This window comes from Plecotus auritus, assembly GCF_963455305.1.
Source record: "Plecotus auritus genome assembly, chromosome: 8".
NCBI lineage: Eukaryota > Metazoa > Chordata > Mammalia > Chiroptera > Vespertilionidae > Plecotus > Plecotus auritus.
In genome coordinates, this window is record NC_137782.1 from 93,051,019 (window position 1) to 93,075,726 (window position 24,708).

Consider the following 24,708-nt stretch of genomic DNA (forward strand, 5'->3'; position numbering starts at 1 on the left):
CACCGCATTCCAGACGTGTGTGTGTGTGTGTGTGTGTGTGTGTGTGTGTGTGTGTGTGAGAGAGAGAGAGAGAGAGAGAGAGAGAGAGAGAGAGAGAGAGTTCTTTCTGTAAGACTCTATAGGACACATCACACAACATGTGTCACGCAGTCCTGCTTTTATAGCATACATGATATTTCACAACCCAATCCAACCTACCCTCAGTGACATTTTTTCATGTCAGTAGTACTGATGTACATTCAGCTATTATATGGTTGCCTACCACTTCCAGCATGGAGCTCCCCTTTTTTATTTAAGCAGTCCCCCGCCAATGGGCATTTAGGCTATTTCCATTTTTTCCTCTTTAAAAACAATACTGTTATGAATATATTTGTACATGCTATTTTATATATTCTTCCAATTATCTCCTTAAGATGAATGATTATTATTTCATGGGTAAAGGATGCTATATCTAATATATTCTATATTTGGAGCTAGAATTAAGCCTAGACAATAATGTAGCCTTCATCAATATGAATATACACTTAAACTCTTATCATTTCCAACCCAGAAACCTCCTTTTTCTTAGGAGAACTTTTGGGGTCACCCAGGGAAAGAGGTGTCTCTGATCTTCTTTAATCCGCCCTTTCCTTCCGTCAGTGAAGTTCCTTTTTTAAAATATATTTTTATTGATTTCAGAGAGGAAGGGAGAGTGAGATAGAAACATCAATGATGAAAGAGAATCATTGATTAACTGCCTCCTGCACACCCCCTACTGGGGATTGAACCCACAATCTGGGCATGTGCCCTTGACTGGAATCGAACCTGGGATCCTTTAGTCCACAGGCTGATGCTCTATCCACTGAGCCAAACCAGCTAGGGCTGAAGTCCCTTTTTTACAGCCACAGTTAGAAACAATTTCATCTTCTCTGTCTTCCCTGGAGCCAAAGCCCCTTTCCCAGTTAAGCAGAGCACTGATTACCCTGAGGTCCCAAAGCCAGACTTGGAAGCAACACTGGACACAGCAAATGACATTGTGTAACTGATTAAATGGAACTGCCAGCTGTAATAAAATGCAGACAGTACCTTGGATGGGGCGATGATGTCCAAGCTGATCTGGTCTGCGAGATAAATCCATCATCAATCAGAAAACAAGTGGAATTAGGTGGTATTTCAGTGTTTTAAGATTCAATTTCATGTTAGCAAAACAATAATGCACATAGTAAACATTTTTTACAAACACAAACAGTGAAAAGTTTCTCCCCCCACATCATCTCCACCACCCCCACCCACCCCACTGCATCCCCCCAGAGTTTGGATCATTCACTCAGAGGCATCGCCTTCGGAATTCTTTGCATACATATCTGTATCTATGGGTCTCCCCTTTTTGATGGGAAGTTAGAGCATAGTACACATCCTTCCTTTGCTCTTTCCCTGCAGTGTCTGGATCCATATTCCCTGGTGTGAATGAACCAGTTTAACCAGTAGCCTACTAAGGGACACTTAGGTTGGGCTCAGTCTTGTTATTACAAACAAAACTCTCCTGCTGTTAAGCTAGATCTGTTCATTTCTGGTGGGGGAAATGCTGTGCGTTCAGAGACGAACAGCTATGGCCACATTGCCCTCCAAAGAAACCCACTGCTTTGCACTCCCCAAGTCAGGCTCAGTTCCCTGCCCATTCCGTGCTTTGTCAACTTTTGAAAAAGTTCTGTCACTGGGATCTGTGTAAATGTCTGAATGATATTTTAATTCCTGAGTCGCCCCCGTGACTTTGGATGGACCCCAGGCTCAAAGGGAGATGCAGAGGGGCTCCGATCCCCCACTGAGCCAGGACTTAGGAATTCCAGGGAATGCTAGCCCATGGAATTTCCCCCCCATGGGGAGAAGAAGAAACCAGCTTGTGGGTTGTGTTTATCCTGCATAAGTGGGGGAGGGCCTGCAGCCTTGTTTGGGGTGTGTCCCTTTCTCTAGCTGGCGTCACCCTGCCGCTGACAGTCACTGTACCCCGGGGCCAAGAGCTCCCTGGGAGATGGGCCGAAGGAACACTAGGACGCTGTATGGGGAGGTCAAACCCAGGACAGGGAGAAGAGCAAGGCATGATAAAATGAGGCATCTGCTTAGGCATATTTAACCACAGGAAGCGGCTGGGTCTCCACACTCCTCGACTAGGGTTTTCATTCGGATTCCCCAGAAGTTCCCACCACTTCCCACTTTCACCAGGTTCAACTAATAAACGGGGCAGGCTGCACTGGAAATTAGCAAAAATGCATGTGCCTTTCGCATGAGCAGAGACCTGGGTGGGACCCTTGCATGCAGTGTGACCCTTCAATTCCTTGTTCTTCCACACAGTGTAGAGCCCACTGGGAAGACTGGTGTAAAGCCGATTGGGGCGCGGCTGAGGGGTGCCGGGCATTTCAGCTCTCTAACCTGCTAAGAAGACCACGCGCCCTTTTCCTCTTCACAGCCCCCCTGCATTCACGTCCTCTTAGATGTGCACTGAGGGGGCTCTGGCATCCTCTATGCCTTGCTCCCAAGTTGTTCTTTACCCAATTCTGTGCTCCTGGCCCAACCAGCAGCATTTTCTGTGAAAACACGGTTCTCGCCCCAGCTGGTTTTGCTCAGTGGATAGAGCGTCAGCCTGGGACTGAAGGGTCCCAGGTTCGATTCCAGTCAAGGGCACATGGTAGGGTTGTGGGCTCGATCCCCAGCGTGGGGTGTGCAGGAGGCAGCCGATCAATGATTCTCTTTCATCATTGATGTTTCTCTCTCTTCCTTTCCCTTCCTCTCTGAAATCGATAAAAATATATTTTAAAACAAACAAAAAACCACGGTTCTCACTCAGTTGCCTTCTCAGGATTCGCAGCTCTTTTCACCCCAAAGAAAATGACCATCAGCCACCGTTTTGGATGTCAACGCAGAGGTGGAGCATTATTCTGTATTTAGAGATTTGTACAGACTTTCATGAAAAAAAAATACTTGAAACTGTTGAGTTTCTGCTGCAAGAGCCCTCAATCTAATTTCACCTGCTGCTGTTCAGAAAAATACCGCTCACGTTAGCTGAAGAAAAATTTTACATTGTCATTTTTTTCATTGTTGCCTCTAAGTCTTTTTAAGGAGCTAGAAATTAATAATCTGCAAACAACCCAAGGTGGGGGCAAGGGGAGAGTCTAGTGTTTAGGGCTGGACTCTCTCCTCACCCAACCCCACTGCACCCCCAGTCTCTTAAAAGGGAACTATTGGTTCTGTGCCCACTCTCAGGTGTTGATGTCTGCGGGCAGCTCTGTAGGTTTGAGCCTCTGGAAGCCCCTGTGCATCAAAGAGTTAAATGTAAATAGCTCATCTTTGCAGGGCCTTTGGCTCCCGCTCTAAGTAGGTGGAGTTTGGAATCCGGGTTGAAAACCCCTTGCATTTTTGGTTGATTGTTTTTAATTACTTCTGAGGGCTGGTGGAGGTTGCTTGTTGCCTCCGGGCGCTCTCGTGACAGACAAGGAATGTTCCTCACTGCCACTTGTGAGGAGCACATCACGAAGCATCAAACAGAGCAAAAATGGCAAGAATAGCAAGTGTATCATTACGCCTTCATTTAGATAGAAGATGCATAAACAGGAAGGAAAACCAACCGCATGGGGCCCTTGTCTGGATTGCCCATCAGAATGGTATTTGTACCAGGATTTTTCTGTATTTGCTGAAGCCAATTCGCTGGTTGAAGGATGGAGGGACAGGGGTGGGAGGCGGACAGGGAGGTGCTGACCTTCAGGAAACCCAGGTAAAAGCCAGTTTAGGATCTAAAAGAGAAAAAAGTCCTCGCTGGTTGTTTCTTAGAATTTCTTTCTGGGGAGAAAAGCAGATATGGAAATAGCTCTTCCTGTGTTGCAAGAATTAAAACCATCAGATTATCATAAAAGAAAAAAATAAACAGGACAGCCAGCTCAGTTTGAATTTCAGAAGACAATGAATTTTTTTTTTTAGTGTAAGTGTGTCCCAGGTGATATTTGGGACAGAGTTACACTAAAACACTTCATCTCTGTTTACCTGAAATTCATTTAGCTAGGTGTCCTGTATTTAGTTTGGCCACTCCGTTAGAGGCAGGAATAACAAATCTTGGTTCCTTATAACTCCATCATCTGTGAGTCTGAGATAGCAATAAAACACCTAATAAGATTACATGGAGTGGCCCTGGCTGATAGTTCAATTGGTTAGATCCCTGGTCAGGGCACATACAAGAATCAACCCATGAATGAATAAATGGGTGGAGCAACAAATATCTCTTTTTCTCTCCCCCCGCCTTTCGCTCTCCCCCCTTCTTCTCTCTCTCTAAATTCAATAAATAAAAATCTAAAAAAATATACAGGGTGGAGCAAAAGTGGGTTTACAGTTCTGAGTACATGAAAAACAGAGTTTTATTCTTGTATTATTGTGTTATTTTCCACATAAACAACTGTAAATCTACTTTTGCACACCCCATATTTTAAAAGGGTAGCATTTGCCCTAACCGGTTTGGCTCAGTGGATAGAACGTTGGCCCTCTGACTGAGGAAGAGTCCCGGCTTCAATTCCTGTCAAGGGCATGGACCTTGGTTGCGGGCTCCATCCCCAATAGGGGGCGTGCAGGAGGCAGCTGATAGATGTTTCTCTCTCATCGATGTTTCTAACTATCCCTCTCCCTTCCTCTCTGTAAAAATCACTTCACATTAACATTACAAATACATTATCAGCAAATCTTACGTAGTACAAACCAACCCCATGAAGTACAGAAGACCTGCTCTCAGGTACCTTCTCTGAGGAGACTGAGGATGAAAGAGCCTGCGCCTGGAGCAGGGGCCAAGCCAACCACCACTATGTTGTCGCTGGTGAATGCTGGTGAACTCATAGTAGGGAACCTCAAAGTTGAGGGGCGCGGGCCCCTTCTGGATCCTGCCAGAGGCGTCATAGTGGGACCCGTGGCAAGGGCAGTGATATCCACCAAAATCTCCTGCATTGGCAATGGGCACACAGCCGAGATGCGTGCAGACCCCGATCAGGATGACCCACTAGGGCTTCTTCATTCATTCCAGGTCGTGCTGGGGATCCCTCAGGTGGGACATGTCCAAGGAGGCCTCTGGTCCCACTTCCTTCTGGGTTTAGTGGCGCACAAACAGCGGCTTGCCCCTCCACTTGAAGGCCATGTTCTTGCCTTCCGGGATGTCGGACAACTTGATTTTGATTTTGGACATGGCTAGCACGTCGGCAGAGGCGCTTTTGCTGGAGACAACCTGGGAGACGACATTCTTGGCGATGTAGGCAGGAGAGCACTCCTTGGAGGACAGTCATCGGCGCAGTAGTGATCGAAGAAGTAGGGCACTTTGACGTCTGTATGGGAATAACAGACGGAGGCAGGGACATTGAGGCCCACGACGGCGACCAGAGGCCCGCTCGTGCCTGGCCATTCAGTGACTCCTGGCAGAGGAAGGGCCACTTCACATCCAGCATCCAGCACCGGTGGCACCAGGGGCCGCAGCACGCCCACCACCACCGCGTGGGAGGAGGTCTATAGAATGGGTGTGAATGGGCCCTAGTGGGTGGTGACCAACAACATGGCAACCCAATAAAATATATTTTTAAAAAAAGGGTAGAATTTCCATTTTAAGCCCTTTGTAGAGGCCAGTCATCAGATCGGGGGCTTTATAATGATGATCCTAATAAGCAACTTAGGATCATCACTTAGTAATCAGCAAATAATCCTATATAATAAAGAGGTAATATGCAAATTGACCATCACACCCTCACACAAGATGGCCGCCCCCATGTGGTCAAAGATGACCGCCACAAGATGGTTGGCAGGCGAGGATAGTTGTAAGCGATCAGGCCAGCAGGGGAGGGCAGTTAGGGGTGACTATGCCAGCAGGGGAGGGCAGTTTGGGGTGACCGGGCCAGCAGGGGATGGCAGTTGGGGGTGACTGGGCCTGCAGGGGAGGGCAGTTGGGGGTTACCGGGCCAGCAGGGGAGGGAAGTTGGGAGCAATTGGGCTGGTAGGGGAGTGGTTAGGGGGTGATCAGGCTGGTAGGCAGGCGAGTGGTTGGGAGCCAGCAGTCCCGGATTGTGAGAGGGATGTCTGACTGCTGTTTTAGGCCCGATCCCTGTGGGTGTGGGATTGGGCCTAAACCGGCAGTCGGACATCTCCTGAGGGGTCCCAGATTGGAAAGGGTGCAGGCTGAGCTGAGGGACATCCTCCCCCAGTGCACAAATTTCGTGCACCGGGCCTCTAGTAAAAAGTATAATTAATATCCCCATTGCTCATGTAAGGAAACTGAGGCTCAGAGAGGAGGAGTAACCATGTCAAGGTTGCACAGCTTGGAAGTGATAGAGCTGGGATTTGAACCCTCAGTGACTTACCTTCAAAGACTCCTCCCTCACAGACAAGAGTGCGCATCTGAACAAGAAGTGATTCCACTGGAAAACTGGAGCTGAGCTGACCAGTCAAATTAAGCAAACGTCATTAGTTCTGTTCCCCAGATACAGCTTAAAGAAGTGACAAAATCCAACAACAGCCTTTTGGCCCCTGAATAGTTTTCCCTCTCAGTTGTCTGGCAATAAGAGAACATGCCTGTGGCAGAATAAAAATGGTATTTTAGGTCGCCATTTAATTGAATGGAAATGTTTGGCCATTGTGTTTTCACTCTCAGGTTGATTTCCTAGTGCAATAATGCAGGGGTCGGAACACTCCTTCTGTAAAGGGCCAGGCAGAGAACGTTCTCAGCTTTGTGGGCCATACAGTCTCTGTGGCAACTCCTCAGCCTTGCCCGTAGCAGCAGGAGAACAGCGCAGACAGCATGTGGACCGTGGGTGTGGCTGGGCTTCAGTACAACAGTCAGTTCCCACTACTCTCCTAGTAATGTTCTATAAAGATGCTGAAAACACTGAATTAGCAAAGAGTGAGCCATTCCGTGTCATAATAACCCGAAACAGTATGTGTGTTTGCGGGTCGGGGGAGGCATGAAGGGGGATGCAGAAGGGCTGCTGTATTAGTTTTTTATTGCTGTTGTAACAACTTACCATAAACTAGGGGCTTCAAAGACTATAAGAACACAAGTTCATTATCTTCCAGTTACAGAGAAGTCCTACCCAGTCCTACACTGATCTGCCCAGCTCCAATCAAGGTGTCGGCACTCCTGGAGGCTCCAGGGGAGAATCTCATCCTTGCCTTTTCCATGTCCACAGAACACCTGCATTCCTTGGCTTGTGGCCCCTTCCTCCATCTTCGAAATCATAAGTGTAGCATCTTCCAATCTCTTTCTGACTTTGACCCCTCTGCCGCCCTCTTATAAGGACCCTTATGATGACCTGGGGTTCCCAGATAATTCAGGATAATCTCCCATTTCAGAGTCCTAATCACACCTGCAGTGTCCCTGTTGCCACAAGTTCTGGCGATTAAGACTCGGACATCTTTTGGGGAGCCATTAATTGGCCTACCACACTGTAACTTCAACTAGAGGTCAGAGTGACATTGGGGAAATTTCTTCCCAGGTCAAGCCTCAGTTTCCTCATGTGTGAGATGCAGCCCCCTTAGTTTCATCTTTCAGCACTGGGGTTCCCCCTGTAAAGGTGTCGGTTCAAAGTTTCTGTTCACAGAACACCCACAGTCCCTGAGGTCCAGAAGACGGAGCGAGGATGTGTGACCTGGTTCTCTCTTGTTTTGTTTTTGTTGCTTTTGGTATATGAGCTCTTTCAAACAGAAACTTGGTCACTGCAGTGAACAAAATTGAAATATCTTGCAATCTTCTAAGCAGTGCCTTCCTGTGCTTTCCTCTGGGGCAGAGGCTAGGATTGCCCTTTGGCTGTGGGAACCCAGAGGCTGGGTTCAAACCCAGCTCCACCCCTCACAGGCCAGGAGAACTTGGGCAAGCCTCCGTTTCCTGCTCTGTAAAATGGCAGCAGTAATCACTGGACCGCAGCACAGGGGCTTCATGCAGAATCAGTAAGAGAGGCGATCAAAGGGGCTAGCATGGTTCATGGTGCATAGCCAACCCACCAAAACGTTTGCTCCTGAATGTGCATTCACTGCTCACACACTTTAAAAAAAGACCCTCACTGGGCCGTTGTGGCTCTATGGTTGAGCGTCGACCAATGACCAGGAGGTTATGGTTCGATTCCTGGTCAGGGCACATGCCCGAGTTGCAGATGGATCCCCAGTGTGGGGTGGAGTGTGAGGAGGCATCTGATCAATGATTCTCTCATCACTGATGTTTCTGTCCCTCTCTCTCTCTCCCTTCTTCTCTGAAATCAATAATCTATCTAATAAAAGAGTAATATGCAGATTGACCATCACTCCAACACACAAGATGGCTGCCCCCATGTGGTCAAAGATCCTGCCCCCATGTGGACACAAGATGGCCACTACAAGATGGCCAGCAGGGGAGGGCAGTTGGGAGGGACCAGGCCTGCAAGGGAGGGCAGTTGTGGGCGATCAGGCCTGCAAGGGAGGGCAGTTGTGGGTGATCAGGCCTGCAGGGAAGGGCAGTTAGGGGTGACCTGGCTGGCAGAGGAGGGAAGTTGGGGGCTACCAGGCCTGCAGGGAAAGGCAGTTGGGAGGGACCCAGGCCTGCAGGGGAGAGCAGTTGGGGGAGACCAGGGCTGCAGGGGAGGGCAGTTGGGGGGGACCCAGGCCTGCAGGGGAGAGCAGTTGGGGGGGACCAGGCCTGCAGGGGAGGGCAGTTAGGGGAAAACAGGCTGGCAGGGGAGCAGTTAGGCATCAATCAGGCAGGCAGGGGAGTGGTTAGGGGGTGATCAGGCTGGCAGGCAGAAGCGGTTAGGGGCAATCAGGAAGGCAGGCAGGCGAGCAGTTGGGAGCCAGCAGTCCTGGATTGTAAGAGGGGTCCCAGATTGGAGAGGGTGCAGGCTGGGCTGAGGGACACCCCCCCCCCGGGTGCACGAATTTCGTGCACCAGGCCTCTAGTATATATATGTGCTGGAAAGCGGAAGAGGGTCTTTTATATATATAAAAGACCCTCTTCCGCTTTCCAGCATCAGTAGTTACAACTGATAAATCAATATTTGCCTTAACAATTGTGCCTCTTTTCCTGCAAGAAACATCAGAGCTTCTCCATTGGGTCAAACATGCTCAGTGCAGCAGCTTAAAAACAAGACAAAACAAAGCAAAATCCCCAACCAGAAAGGATGCGGGATCTGCTGCTTTTCCTTAGGGATCTGGCTAATGCCGCCCAACAAGGAACCTTGGCATTTTAGCAGCACCACCTCTGAGGGGATGTCCTTTGAGGGTACTGAGTTGCTGAAGGAAGCATGTCTTTAGGTGGTGTGGGCCCAGCTCATAATAAGAACCCCAAAGCCAACAGCTGAGGGGCCACTGGGTGGCTTTGTGGGGACAGAAGAGTGATGGAAGTAGGGCCAGACTTGCCTGCATCCAAGATCTGGTTCTGCCCTTCCTAGCTGTGTGACCTTGGGCAGTAGCTGAGCCACTCTGTGCTTTTGTCTCTTTATAGGGAGATAGACATTATGTCCACCTTATCGGAATGCTGTGAATTCATGGAATGTACTTAACCCAATACCTGGCACCAAGCTTAAGAATGTTAGCAATTGGCTGGTATTTCTTTACGTGACAAGTTGGCTTAACGTGCTGGCTGGATGCATTGAGCATTTTTCATCCTGAAAACAGATGCTTAGTTTAAAAAGGGTAAAGGTGGTAAGGGGAGGAGCTAAAGGCTGTGTGATCTCAGGGGGTAACACAGAGACTGCACCCTCTGTATAAAAACAGGTCCAGCCCCACCAAATGCTCATCAAACACCCCTGGATGTCAGTGTTCATGCATCATAGCAGCAAGGGTTTCAGAGACTGGTAACATTTGGAGCTAGGGAGGTAGGAGCAAATGGCCTGCTGGGGAACAGTGACCTTGGTCCCCCTAGAATAGCCGCTTACCTTTACTCTTGGAGTGAGTGGGCCCAAGAAGTACAGGGGTCAGTGGGTACACACACGCTGCCGAGGAGCTCACATAGCAGCGTCGGGGAACCTGGACATACCCTGCGTGGCCATCTGGCAATGGCCCCGGGGCAGGGCGAGGTGACCCCATCCAGAGGCTGCCCACCACTGACTGGGATCGTTGAAGCTCCAGGGAGTGAGGTAACCATGTCTGGCAAACCCGCAGCTTCGCTTTCAGGGCACATGCTGTTTCCTGCGACTCGTGGAGCAGCTTTGGTTGTTCCTCTGATGAGCAGCGGAGGAAACAGAGGTGCTTTGGTGGTAAACAGGTCACCCAGGATCGCCGAGTTCATACGTGGCAAGTTGGATTTGAACCCACTGCCTGGTTCCTGACTGTGAACTCTGAAACTCCGGGCTAATTGGAACCTTAGCCCCCAAAATGTGGCCTACTGAACAAAGGAAGTTGCAAGAAAAGGGGCTATCATTCCCCAACGTTACACATCAAACAATACAAAATGAAATGGCATCACCCTCCCTCCTCTCCAAACTCTTTCCCCGCTTCATCCTCTTCCTGCCAGCGTCCCACAGTGTGCTGGTCGCTCCTGGCTTGTCGTCCCAGATGAAGGCAGCTCAGGAGAGCGGTCTCCGCTGCTCTGGGTCTCCAGCACGCAGATGGATGCTGGTGACCAGCAGGACTGGGTAAATGTTTGAATGGGTGAACGAATGAATGAACGCATCACCTTAATCTTCACCCTGAAAGCATTCAGCCACTAGCCAGGCCACTGGGATGCAGATGGGGACCCGGAAGCTTAGTGTTGCTGACGAATGTCGAGGACAAAGTGGGTTGGAAAGTCGTCTGGGCAGCAGGAGCCTGGGACCCCCCCGAGTTTGGGGGGCAGCATGCCTGCCGCCGGCCCATGACTTCGCACAGTACCCACACCAAGCACTTGCAGTGAGCTAGACAACAGCGTCATAAAGCTGGAAGCTAAATTTCTTCTGGCAGCAGAGCGGAAGACTGCTGGCAGCCCATAGCTGCGTAAATTAAAACAATAAGCTGTTTTTTTTAAAAATAACATTTCTAAACACGCATACACTTGAATGAACCCATCATAAGACCGTCAATGGAAGAGAGAGACGCAGGCTGTATGCCCCATTCCTGCCCCAACTCCCAGCTGCAGGAGAGCCACCACCGCCTTTCCAAGGTGCTCTAGGAAGAGCAGCTCGTCCTCCCGGGGGTTGGACCTGAAGAGTTTCCGCCGCAGCCGTGCAGTGAGGACGCGCACACTCCTGCGCACCGGCTTCTCTGTTAGAAAGGGGGGTTGGCTGCAGCTGCAGTTGATTTACTTCTGATTAGTCTAACCTTTCCCCCTCAGAGGAAGTTGTTTAGCAGGAGGGGAAAATTCGGTCACAATATTGTTTTACGACTGTTTATCTTTAGAGCCCAAGCGATGCTGATTGCAAATATTTATGTGCATTTTAAAAAATCACGGCTCATGTTTGGAATCCACTAAAAAAAAAAAAGTGAAATCAGATTTTGGGTAAGATCTAGCAATTTTGGAGGATTTCAAAGTCATAACCAAGTTGTCTGTACCAACCCACTGGGACTAATCGCAGAAAGGCAGCAATTAGGCCAGCAGGATCCAAATGCAGAATATTACATTCCGTTTGGAAGGCTCGTCTTGGTTGTACATGTACATTATTAATGACTAGTCTGGAAATCTAAGTCTTAGCATATGTAATATTGAAGAAAAACATCTCCAAATGAGAAAACTTTGCATTTCTGTTAGAAACGCTGCTTTCCCCTTGGAGGAGGGATTAGATAGTTGTCAAAGGAAAAGCTACAGACACAGTTTCCCCACCTGCCACCGTGTGGGGGGCCCTGTCTCTTCTCATTCTCTCTTTCTCCCCAACAGGAACTGCTCGCATAGCTGCTGTCCTGTGAAGTTCCTGGGCCCCTGAAGACAGCATTGGGGAGGGCAAGGGATCTCCTATCATGGGCATCTCTCTGGCTTTAGGTTTGCACAGACTTGGGGTTGAATTCTGGTTTTGCCAGTTGCACTGTAGCCATAGGAAGAGTGACTTAACTTCTCAGACTCTGCACCTTCTTTGTAAAATGGGGGAACGGCACTCAGTACTCTATTGGTTGCAAACTGGTCTAATAAGAGAAAATGAGAGTTATGGGCTCAAGGAAATGGGAAGCCAAGGGACAGCTTCAGGCTCGGCTGCATCCAGGGGCATCTGTATGTCATCAGGCCTGCACTTCCTCCTCCCTCATCTCCTTCTCTGACATTTGTTTCCCACTGGGCATGGGCCTCTTCCACCCTGTTAGGTTCTGTGACTGGGGTCTGTGAATGGAACTGACAAAGGACAGACTAACAGGAGAAAAAGCATACAAATGTCATTTGATATCACTGTTATTACATGGCATGGGGGCTTCATAGGATGAAGTTAGGCCTGAGAGCTTATATGTTACTGAGACAAAGAACAATAAGTTGTGGGGATGCGTTAAGACAAAGGAAAAGAGTTGGAGCAAAGGGCAGTAAAGTGTGGGGAAGGGACCAGGAGACGCCCAGGGAACCAGTGGAAGGGAAGAGTGGTTTCAGTAGGTTTGTTTGCACAGATTCAGCCTGATGTGCATTCTCCACCTCTAGTGATAAGAAGGTCCTCTTCCAGGCACGGGGGCGCATCTTCCCCGATGTGAACCACCCAGTGTTACCACTCGGCTTCTTTTGGCCCCAGACAAGATTTTTCTTTCTCCAGAGCGTGAGACTCCACCTTCCGTATCGGGGTCTGTCCTCTGCTCCAAGCAACAGCCGAGCTGTCGAGGGCCGTGGGAGACACGCAGCTGGGCAGTGTCCACGCGGCTCAGCAGGCACTTCCAGGAAGTGGGGTGTCTGGGTCCAGTGATTTTGACATTTACTCAACATTGCCATCTAGATGGATGTGTATTTAAACCAGTGGTTCTCAACCTTCCTAATGCCGCAACCTTTAGTACAGTTCCTCAAGTTGTGGTGACCCCCAACCATAAAATTATTTTTGTTGCTACTTCATAACTGTAATTTTGCTACTGTTATGAATCGTAATGTAAATATCTGTGTTTTCTGATGGTCTTAGGCTCTACAGCAGCAGTTCTCAACCTGTGGGTCGCATTAGGAAGGTTGAGAACCCTGGTTAAACTGAGTCCCGCGGCAGCAGTAGTCAGAGCAGTTCCTGGTTGGACGCAGTGAGAAGAAATGTAATGAATGACACAAAACAAACAAAGCTTTCCCAGCGCCTCAGTGGGCTGCACCAGTCCCCTGGGTTCTCAGCTCTATCGCATCATTATCGGTCTTTAAATTATAGGATGTGGCTTGTGAAATTGTATGCGTATGTGGTGAAAATCTGATGAATGTGTGCTAAGCATCCAAGTAAACTGGCCTGTTGAGGAATAAAAAGGATAATTAAAAGGAGGTCCATGTTTAAACTTGGAGAAAAATACCGAGAATGACCGCACTAATAGAAAATTGTTATCTACTCTGTGTTGAGTGCTGGCAATGTACACAGCTCTTCAGACACATCATATAATTCAATTCCCTATCAGCCCCGGAGGCAGGGGCCATGGGCCTCCCCATTTCACAGATGGGAAGAGTGAGGCTTAAGGAACTGACTTGTAGAGTGGGGCTTTGGATCCAGGTCTAACTGACTCTACATTCAGGCTCTAAATGCTCCCACACCGCACCTGCTTCCGCCTACAGCATCACAGTCTCTCTAAAAGACTCTGCAAAGTGCATGAATATTTTCTTTTGTAGTGCTGAAGGAGACATCATTGATATCATCTCCACACAACAAAGGGAGCAGTGAGCTCCTGAACTTGGCCTTGCAGCCAGGTAATCCCACTCGTGCCGCCCTCCTGTGGGAGCTGGCTTTCTGGCGTGGCTCTGCTGGGTGGGGTGCAGGCCTCCACTCCAGTGAGACAGCATTAGTCCCCACAGCCCTCAGCTCCCGGGGCGTTTTCTGTCCCCAGGGGATGACTCCATGTTGAGGAAAGAAAAGGAAGGTTGAGGAGGACGGAGGACGAGAGGCGGCCGGTGTGCATGGAGACTGCTCTCTGGCAGGGGAAGGCGTCCGTCCGTACAGGCTGAAGAGCCTTCTTTCTGAAAGAATGAATTGACGCGGCTGCTTACTGCAGCTTTTTTGTTGATTTATCTTGATGACGTCCATGTTATTAAAAAATAATAGTCTGACTGAAATTGATACAGACATCCTGGGGAGTTGGCCTGTCCCCCAGTAATTGGAAAGAGGAACTCTACGATGGCATTCTCCTAAGGAGGAAAAGGCAGCACATTTACGTAGGACTCGTGGCAAAAGGTGAGGTCTGGGCCCCTTTCTCAAACCAGTCCTCAAACTCAGGACTTCCATTCCCCTTTTATTTTAAAGAGCAGATGTTAGTGAGTATGGGATGCCCGACTGTCAACTGCCAAGGACATCAGTTCCTTGACTTTGTCTCTGTCTGGACAGCAGGTCCCGAGGCGACACGGTGAGAAGGAAGTGGGGATGCATGACACCAGCAGGCCCTGCCTCTGAAGTGGGGTCGTGTGTTCACATGGAGAGGTGTGGTGAGTGGGAGACCACGCCCAGGACATACTAGCACACTGCTGGCATGTGGGGCGGAGACAATACTTGGTCGTCGCTGCTGCTGGTATTTTGTGGCTTGCCATGGCCATATCTCTATAACAAGGCAAGAAAATGAAATATAGAAAAAACAATTTGGTGATAATTTGTGGCCCATCCAATTTGGGGGAAGTGTGTTAGAATCCACCTTACTTAAAATATGACACAGGCCCTAGCTGGTTTGGCTCAGTGGATAGAGCGTCAGCCTGTGGACTGAAGGGTCCTGGGTTCGATTCCAGTCAAGGGCACATGCCCAGGTTGCGGGCTCGATTCCCAGTAGGGGCCGTGCAGGAGGCAGCCTATTCAGGGGTCCTCAAACTATGGCCTGCGGGCCACATGTGGCCCACCGAGGACATTTATCCGGCCCGCCGGGTGCCGCTGCCTGTCCTGCTTAGCAGCCGACTCGTCCCGGGCCTGCAGTGCGCATAGGAATTTGTTCATAGTTTTTTTTTTTAAACTATAGTCCGGCCCTCCCACGGTCTGAGGGACAGTGAACTGGCCCCCTGTTTAAAAAGTTTGAGGACCGCCGAAACCGGTTTGGCTCAGTGGATAGAGCGTCGGCCTGCGGACTGAAGGGTCCCGGGTTCGGTTCCGGTCAGGGGCATGTACCTTGGTTGCGGGCACATCCCCAGTGGGGGGTGTGCGGGAGGCAGCTGATCGATGTTTCTCTCTCATCGATGTTTCTAGCTCTCTATCCCTCTCCCTTCCTCTCTGTAAAATATCAATAAAATGTATTTAAAAATAAATAAATAAATAAATAAAAATAAAAAGTTTGAGGACCCCTGAATGATTCTCTCTCATTGATGTTTTTCTATCTCTCTCTTCCTCTCCCTTCCTCTCTGAAATCAATAAAAAATATTTTTAAAAAATATGGCACAGTACTACTCTTCCCCCCCCCCCCTCTACCCAGCGTCCATCCTAATCCCCTCAACCTATGGCTATGGAACCTTACACAGTAAAGGGAAGTTCACAGCGCAGGTAGAATTAAGGTTGTTGCTCAGCCGCTTCAGATGCAGAGACTATGCTGGCTGTCCAGGTTGATTATTTTCCCGCTCTCAGATCTCCTGCTCTTCATTTGTAAGCTCTTGGGATGGGTAAAGGGGGTGGAGCTTCCTGCCACCAGCTCTGTAGCCTCACATGACAGCTAGTGGTGCCAAAGTTGTCCTCTGTCTCCAATACTGAACCAAAAAAACAGTAACACAAACGCCCTATGTAAAATAGGAAATGGGATCTTGGGGAAAGGAAAAAAAGCCTCACATAGGAAGTTCAAGCTCTGTTTAGAATTGTAAAACCACGATATCCTCATACTCTCCCTCCATTGGCATCTGCGAAATCCTGCCGCACTGCTCCCATAGAAGGACCCGGCCGCCTAATTTACATTTCAGACGCACAGACTGTCAGAGGCGAATCGTGCACCTCCATGGCTGGCATTTTTCAAAAGATCAATTATGCACTGACATCTCTGCGCACAAAGACTGTTTACAGCTGCCACGCAGGGCTGAGACGTGGTGAGAATCTGGCCTTGAGCACAGCGTGGAAATCCATGCTCAGATGGCTGGGAAGTGAAGGCGTTCCCAAAGTCTCTGGGCCATGAGGCAGCTGTCACTGGCTTCCTGGCGGCACACAGGGGCCGGTGGTGGGTGGAGTGTCCCAAACCCGAGGAGGTGGCCCCTTCTCCTCCCCTTCCCCTTAGCAGCTCTGCTGTTAGCCTTCCAGGTGGGAGCCACCACCGCCACCCTCTTCCCGGGATTCAAGGGCTGGGGCGCTTTGGAGGTCTCCCCAACAGTCCCCACATCTGTCAGGAGAGATGCAGCTCGTCAACAACGGCCACGTGATGGCTCCCACAGCCTGTGCCGCTTCTGACACCCAAGGCATAAATTAAATCATAAGTGAGCGCTTCCTGACAGCACGTGATGACAGGTGTTGTGAACGAGTTGGCACAGGGGCCACTGCCCCACATAGCGATTGTCAGTCATGGCCACTCCACCCCCTCCCCACGTGAGGACGGTGTCTAGCCGGCAGGAAAGCACACTTCGCTTATGTGGGTGGGACCAGCTCCCACATGCCTCAGGTCCCATGGGTGACGTGGAGGCTCCATGGGGTCATCACCTCTCCCACCTGTGGCCGGGCTGACGGCCGAGCACTGCTCACTCCATCCTCAGCATCGACGCCTGGTTTTGATTCCCGCACCAGTCGCCGAAGCGCCCATAGAAAGTGACAGCAAGGCAGAGGCCTCCCAAACTGAGCGGAAATCCTGGAGGAAATAAATCATACGTGATATTCAAGAAACATAAGGTATCACACTGGCCGTCCTGGGAAATGTAGAGCTTTGTTGGACCTCCTTACACGTAGGTTACAGTTTATTGCACTTTTTTTGAAGTTGCATGTAGCAGAATTGCGGATAGCTAGTCCTCGGTTTCCTAGAATGTTTTCTGGGGCAGAGAAACCCCCACCCCAGACCCCACCCCAGGGTGGCTCTGTCCCGGGAGGTGCTTCCCTCTCTCTGAGCGGCTCCCGGGCTGGCGGCTTTCCCACCCCAGCCTTCAGGTGCAGGTGACAGCGCCTCGCCTGAGAGCTTGGAGAACATGCTGTCCACCTGCCCCCCACCCCCCCGCCCCCAAGACAACTTGTCACAAGTCTGTTTGCTCCCTGTCTGGGGTGGGGGCGGTGGGATGTACATCTCTTGGGGCAAGAAGCCTGTGCAGCTCACTCACCAGGACAGTCCCCCGCGCCTGGCCGGGGGCCTGTGCGGGAACAAGCTCTGTGGGCAATTGCCAAGGAAAGTGAATGGATGTGGAAACCAAGCGTGCGTGGGCCCTTGGCACCTCCTGCCCCTGCCCCAGGGGGTGCTCCTCTGCTTGGAGCCTTAGAGGCACAGAGGCCAGGAGGTGTGACAGCTGCTAGAGTGCATCAGGTTCCTGTGGGCACGCAGAGCCCAGCAGCCCCGCCGTGTGCCTTACGCTTGGCCTGGGTCTATGCCAGTTACAGTGGCTGCCGTCTCTGTGGGGGAGTTTTCAGGAGAGCAGGTGGAGGCCGGCCAGGTCACCTCTGTGCCGTCTCTCCTGCTCTCTGAGGGCAGAGCCAGGATGGAGACTGCACGGCTGGGTCCTCCCGCCTGCGTGCACTGAGCCCTGGGGGTGTCTGAGGAAGGGCACCGACCCCCTTCAACAGAGGGCTTTGGAAACGCACCAGGGAGGAGCGAACTTTCCTTTCAAATGTCGCTCCGTCTCTTACTACAACTCCATGGAGAAGAGGAGGGAGGGGTGAACGTCGGTCGGGGAGTGACCCTCAGGCACTAGCGTCTAAGGCAGAGTCCAGATTGATTAACTGGGCAGGCAGTTGTTGAGTAAAATTCCCTGCGCCATGCCTGAGCCCAAAGCCTAGCTGTTTCGTCTTTAAATGCCCCCCCGCGCCCGGACAAGGAAGCAGGGAGGGTTTGGTGGATGAGAAGCAGCAGGAAGTTATCATCCCAGACCTCCACGTTCCAGTCCAAAATATTTCCTTGACTTGGATGCCTTGAGCCTAGCACTATGGAGCGAGGTCCCCTCCTCTTCTCACCGACCATGGCTGCGTTCTGCAGGGAGGGCCGCTGTCCACGAAGGAGGTCGTGTGCGCCCAGCTCTGTCCAATGGGACTGCAATGTGGGCCATGATGGACTCACATTTCTAGCAGCCGCAGTGTAGAAAGAATAAAGGAACAGGTGACATTAATGTTTTTATTGTGTATAAAACGTATGACATGAAATCTACCATCTGAACCACTTTTCAGCATAGAGTTCAGTAGTGTTGTGTGTATTCACATTGTTGCCAAACAGATTTAGGCGATAGTAACTTTAATAATGTTCTATTTAACCCAATCTATTGCAAGCATTATCACTCAACATCAGTTTTTTCTTAAGTCTTTGAAATCTGGTGTGGATTTTCACACTGATGGCGCACCGTCATCCAGGCACTAGATTTTCCATGGAAATACTCATCTTTGCTTAGATTTTGTCAGCTTACAGTTGAAAAAGTAGACGGACACACCCAAGTGGTTCCCTCAGCACACTGAAGAGTTTTCCAATACCCTAGCTGTCAGTCTTTAGCTTGAAATTAATTGAAGTTGAATGAAGTTAAAACTTCAGTTCCTCCATTTTACTGCCAGCCTTGAGTCAGGGCTCTGTAGCCGCACACGGCTGGCGGCTACCCGGCTGGCCGGCGCAGGTCAAGAACGGCTCGAAAGCCAGCGCTTTGTAAGTGGTAGCTGCTGTTGTTCTTGGGAAGAGCAGAGCGAGAGGAAATGGAAAGTTCCTCCTCCTTGACCCGACCCTGACAGTGACTGGAGCTGGGAGGGTCCCGTGCCCACTCAGCCCCAGAGTAGGGCCAGCCCCCCGACCCCCACCCGCGAGAGGAACGAGGGCTCCTGCACGGAGCTGCAGACCCGAGGTAATGAGGAGACGGCTGGAAGAGAGACTTCAGACTGAAATTAAGAATCACCCGCTCATTTTACCCCTGGAAGATCATTTCAGCACTTCCTCCAGGAAATTGTGAAGGGAAGTCATTATCCAGAGGAGGGGGAGGAGAGACCATCCACGTGGATCCCAGATGCCACCCCTCCGCCCTCGCCGGGAGGGCTGGGCAGGGGTGGGTGTTTACTGGGTCATTTAACCAGGTTCCCATTTTTAAGTTTCCTTTTCCACGATTAGTTGTTGCCCCTAATTGTTCCCATGCTCATGAGATGCAGCCCCGAACTTCCTCTGCAGCCCCAAGTCAGGGTCGGGCGGCTCCTCTAATTGCCCATGTCCTGCAGTCCCCTCCAGTCTCCAGGGCAGGCCCATTCCCACATATGCTTCCAGAACCATCTTAATAGCGGGCAGCAGCACCCAGCTGATGGCATATGTCTAGCTGCTCGTGGGGGTTGGCCAAGCGTGCAATATCGCGTTACATGAATGGGAAGGTCAGTCCCAAACAAGCAGCTTTTTACAAGTGCTGGCTTAAGGATTTGCTGCTAAATGGGGCTACATGCAGGGGGTGTGGGTAATGGGCTTCTTGTCCAGCCCTCTCCTCTGTCTCCGTTCTGCATTGATGAGAAAGTTTTCCGTCTCCCAGGACAACCCTCCTCCATTAAAAACGCCTTTGCAGCCACTGGGGTTCCTGGACCCAGATCAACAGCTGGCCCGGAGCAGGGAAAATGTGGGTTCAGGTCTCCTGATGTCTGGGGAGAGCCCTGCTGTGTCCAGAGTGTGCTTGGGGGAGCCCCGCACTGCTCACAAACACATTTATGCTCCATTAACCCTGTGCAGGCGCGAGGGGCAGATGGCGGCACCGGAGAAGGAGAAAGAGGAGGCTGTGCTGCTCTCACCTGGCCCAGCGCTGGAGAGACGATAGATGTGGGCAAACTCATGGCCACCACGCACCTGCTGGGGCCTGACTGCCCACCTGGCCCACAGGCACCTGCACAAACTCCACTCCAGAAAATAGAGGGGACAATCAAGGCTCGCAGCCAGCCACGGGCCTGGAGAATATTCTGGACATAGACCAAAATGCCATTCAGGGTGCCTTTTTAATGACAGACAGGACAGGACATTAACTGAGCCCTTTGTAAATCCCCGTGCTGAATGGACGAACTGATTTAATCCTCTCAACAGCCCCGTGAGGCCATGTAGAGCCGAGAAAAGGGGGCCAGAACAACAGAAATAACTTATAAAGATCAGCTTCAGCCAGTTTCCCTCCCTTCTTTCCTTCCTGATAGAAGCTGCTTCTTAACAAGCTAATAGTATAAACATGCACTCGGTAAGACGCGAAAGCTTCCCAAGACTCTGCTTTATTCCTCTCCTCGTGCTGCTAACAGCCAGGGAGTGTCAGGTGTGCAGTGTTTTAGTGATAACTCATTCATTCACTCAACACACATTCAATGAGAATTCAGTATGTGCCAGGTTATGCTTCAGGCGTCAATGAGGGTCTCAGCGTGGGCACTGCTGACACGGGGCCGGATCCTTCTCTGTAGTCTGGTCAGCATCATCCTGGCTGATAGGACCCACCGACACAAGGCGCAACCCACCCCCACTGTGACAACCAGAAATGTCTCTCGACGTTGTCACATGTTCCCTGGGGCCAACGCCGCCCCTACTGAGAACCACTGTTTGCAGGGGAGGGGAACATCCCGCCTGAGGACCGTATAAAGCCCCACAGTCATTTGGTCTAGCCCTGCCAAGGCATTAGGGGTGAGTTAATTAAATATTTGACCAAATACAGCAGACTGATTTTTAAAAATCTTTTAAAATATATTTATGTTGATTTTAGAGAGGAAGGAGAGAGAGAGGAACATCAATGATGAGAGAGAATTATCAGCTGCCTCCTGCATGCCCCACACTGTGGATCAAGGCCACAACCCGGGCATGTGTTCATGAGGTAGATGCTCAACCACTGAGCCACACCGTCTGGGCGCAGGCTAATTTTTAAGCTGATAATTTTATATGGCCCACAAAAGCTGTTATAAACACCCCATCGCCCTTGGCAGATAAAAGGTTCCCCACCCCTGTCTAGAGAGACACAGCCGGTGTGGTTCTTCGACGGCTCTTGCCTTAGCGCCTCATCCTGGCGCCTCCAGCATCCTGGCCCTTCAGTTCCCACACGCCTACTTCACGCTTGTTGCGTCAGATTCCAGAGTTCAGTGGTGTCAGAACTCAGCGAGCCTCCATGAGCAAACATTTGGGCTTGTTTCCACTCTTCCCCCACGCGTATCAAAGCCAAAATTGTTCACACCTACATCTGCATACACACATTTGAATGTTTCTATGGGACAGGTCTGTTTAGGGAAAATTGTTGGATCAAAGGTGTAAGCATTTAAATGTTGGCTACAAAATGCCAACACCCCTCCAAAAAGAGGATTGTTCCAATGTGCCCTTCACCAAGAAGCCATCGAGAAGAGCATTCTAAAAGGGAATTTGTGGAACATGCTAGAAAACAGAGATTATGCCGTGTGTCATTCAGAGGGGCTCTTATGTCTTCTGCTTACACGCTGCTAGTAACATTTTCAAAAACTATGTGAACATAACTACTCAAAATGGGCACTTAAAATTTTCCAATGTGAGCACGTAGAAGCTTAGTGTCTGTGTTTTCAAAAATTAAGTTATTAAATAAACTAAAAGGGTCTCTGTGTTCAACGATAGCAAATTATATGCAATGTTTTTCATCATGTTTAGTTCACCTAACCCTGTATCTTGGGGGTCGCTCCACTGCAGTGTATAAAAAGCTGCATTCTCTTTCTAACAGCACCGAGCATTCTGTGGAACGGCTGCTTCATTCTCTACCTACCCAGCCCAGGCTGGCGCACACTTAGATCGGGTCTAAGTCTCTTGCTACTGGGAACATACTGCAACTTGTGCACACCTGTCTCACAGGTGGGCTGTATTTGTAGGATAAATTATTCAAGGTGGGGATGCTTGGCCAAAGGCTGTGTCTTTTTAATTAAGAAATCTATAGCCTAACTGTGCTCCATTGGAGTTGCATGAGTTTGTACTCCGAGTAGCCTGACACACTTTTATCACCACTGGAGACCCATCTGTGTCAACAGGGTCTTCCACCAAGTCGGAGGCGGTGCGGCCCATTACCAGTCGAAGGCTCCAGGGGTCCAACTTGACACTGTGCTAATTTTAAGGTCCACGGAGCAGTGAATGTTCGCCGAGGCTCAGGGAGGGGTGGTGATGCCAGAGGCGGTATGGGAAATGCAGATTCTCTTAACAAAGTGCCAGGTCCAGTTCTGTCTCCTCCGGAAGACAGAGGAGGACAGAGAAGTCCCCTTATTGGCAAAGCAGCCTCCCAGCCCGGAAGGTTGGGGGAGAGGGAGGGCAGACGGAGGGCGAGGGGGAGCTTCTCTGCTGGCCCAACTCCTCTGTCTCCATCTAAGAGGAGGATAGCCCAGGGGGCGCATCCTCAGGTCCCCACTCCACAAGCACTTGGTAGAAGACCTGTTGCCACCTATGGGTCCCCAGTGATGACCACACTCTGCCCATCATCGCTGGTGCCCAGGACACTCTGGCCATCCAGCTGACCATCACTAGGCTAGGGATGGACAGGCTGGTGGCTGGTCTTGGGAATCTGTTCAACATTTTAAAATATGTTCTCAGATTTCCGACCCTCCCGCTGCAACAGGGGAAGGCTGATTCCATGGCTCCTGAGACTGGCTCTCCCCCCATGGATTGCACCCTCGGGGGAGCTGGCTGCCATGTCCTAAGGACACTCAAGCAGCCTGTGGAGGGCCCGTGGGGAGGGGGTGAGAGAACCAGCAACCAGCACCCACTTGTCAGCCTCGGAACTGGACCCCCAGCCCCAGCCAAGCCTTCAGTTGACTGCGGCGTTGGCCAACTTCTTGACTGTAGCCTCGTGAGAGACTGGAGTCAGAGCTGCTCAGCTAGCCTGCTCCTGAATTCCTGATCTGTGGAAACTGGAAGAAAAATCCGTGTTGTTGTTTTAGGCAACCGAGGTTACACAGCGGTCAGGGATGAGTGCCTGTGACCAGGAGGATCAACTCTTTGAAGAGCTCCTTTACCTGCACATTTCCTCTCTTCATGTCTCATCCCTGCAGGGAGGCACAGGTCCTTTCCAGACCCTAAGGTGTGGGACAGAGAGAAGATTGTGAAATCTCCCATGAGGCCAGCATGGAGGCGGTATGGCCCATCACAAGCCAGCAGGGTTTGGTGTGCTGTGTTCTCCACCTTCACCACCACCTCATCACTTTGGGGCCTGGGAGCATTCCGTGACTTCATTTACCCTCACCTGTCTCATCTGTCAAATGGGTTGATAACCAAAGGCCTGGTGTGGGCCCAGAAAAGCTCTTAAAGTCTCTTCAAGCCTTGAGCACTGGGCTTCTTTACATCTTAACTCACCTATTCGCCATGCATCCATCCATCCACTCAGCAAACTTACATTGAACACCTACCAATTCCCGGGTGCCATACAAGGTGCTAGGGTTGCAAATGAGAACAAATAAACATCTTTATTGCCAGGGGAATCCCCTTCTGACGGGAGAGACCGACAGGTGCCATGTGATGTAATGTGATGTGGCTGAGACAGGGCTGCAAACGCACAGTGAGGAGAGAGGCCTCCTCTTCATGGGGAGGAGCACAGACATGACAAGTGACTCCGTGGTGGCCACATGACACCTGCTGCTCAGGGACCACAGAATCAGGCACAGTGCCAGCCTCCTGCTCCACCCTGAGGGCTGAAAGTGGGATCAGAGAAGCTCTGGATGTTAGAACAGATGTCCTGACAACCCAGAGGGGCACAGGTGCTAAATAAGACCCCAAGACCAGACAGATCCCTTCACTCCTTGAACTTGCCTAGTTTCTTTCTGCCCCAGGGTCTTTGCACACAACACTCCCACTCTGCGGGGCTCACCCCGCCCCACCCCTCCCCCCAGCTCAGGGAGTGGTGCACTCCTTGTCACCTTCGGTCTCTGTTTAAAGGCCTCTTTCTCTGTTCTCATCCTTTGTTCCCTTCAGGGTCCTTTCCACATCGTCCTTAGGCTATCTGTTACCATAGTTCCTCTTCTTTCTTCTCTGTCTTCCCTATTGCAATGTGAGCTCCACCCACAAGGGGAGGAGCAGTGTCTTGTGCACCACGTAACCTCAGGGCCAAAGAGTATTTAGTACTGAAAAAAAGTGTTGGATGGAACAATGAATGAATGTATTAGTGTATATTCTTTTTTAAAAAATATGTTTTTATTGATTTCAGAGAGAGAAAGGGAGAGGGAGAGTTAGAAACATGGATGAGAGAGAATCATTTATGCTGCCTCCCGCATGCCTCCTACTAGGGATTGAGCCTGCAACCTGGGCATGTGCCCTGACTGGGAATCAAACCTTGATCTCCTGGCTATGGGTCAATGCTTAGTGTATATTCTTTATCTCATTTAACTTTACATCTTAACTTCAAGGAATTGTTGGCCTCATGATTGCCTGCCCATCATCATCACCCCACTCCATCCCCAGATGCCCACACATGGTTTTTCCTTCCCGGAACTGGGTCCATCCTTCTGTGCATGGGGAAGGTGCTGCTTGCCCAGCCCAGGCTGTGAATGAGGAGGGCTCTAAACCAATTATGGTGATCCACGCCTCTTCTCACAGGCTGGTTTATGTATTTGCATATGGTGCGGCCCTGGCCAATCAGATTTCAGGAGAAGCCTCCTAGGGTGA

The 24,708-nt window shown here is 50.4% G+C and overlaps 1 pseudogene across 1 annotated transcript in view; it reads right to left on the reverse strand.

Moving 5' to 3' along the window:
* Nucleotides 1-7,167, reverse strand: part of LOC308256615 (cytochrome b-c1 complex subunit Rieske, mitochondrial-like) — a 10,554-nt pseudogene extending 3,387 nt beyond the window's left edge. The window contains exons 1-2 of the transcript in view: nt 7,159-7,167; nt 4,810-5,505 (exon numbers count right to left, since the gene is read on the reverse strand). The product of the transcript in view is annotated as a cytochrome b-c1 complex subunit Rieske, mitochondrial-like (transcript). The remainder of the gene's footprint in view (nt 1-4,809; nt 5,506-7,158) is intronic.
* Nucleotides 7,168-24,708: the final 17,541 nt, after the last annotated feature.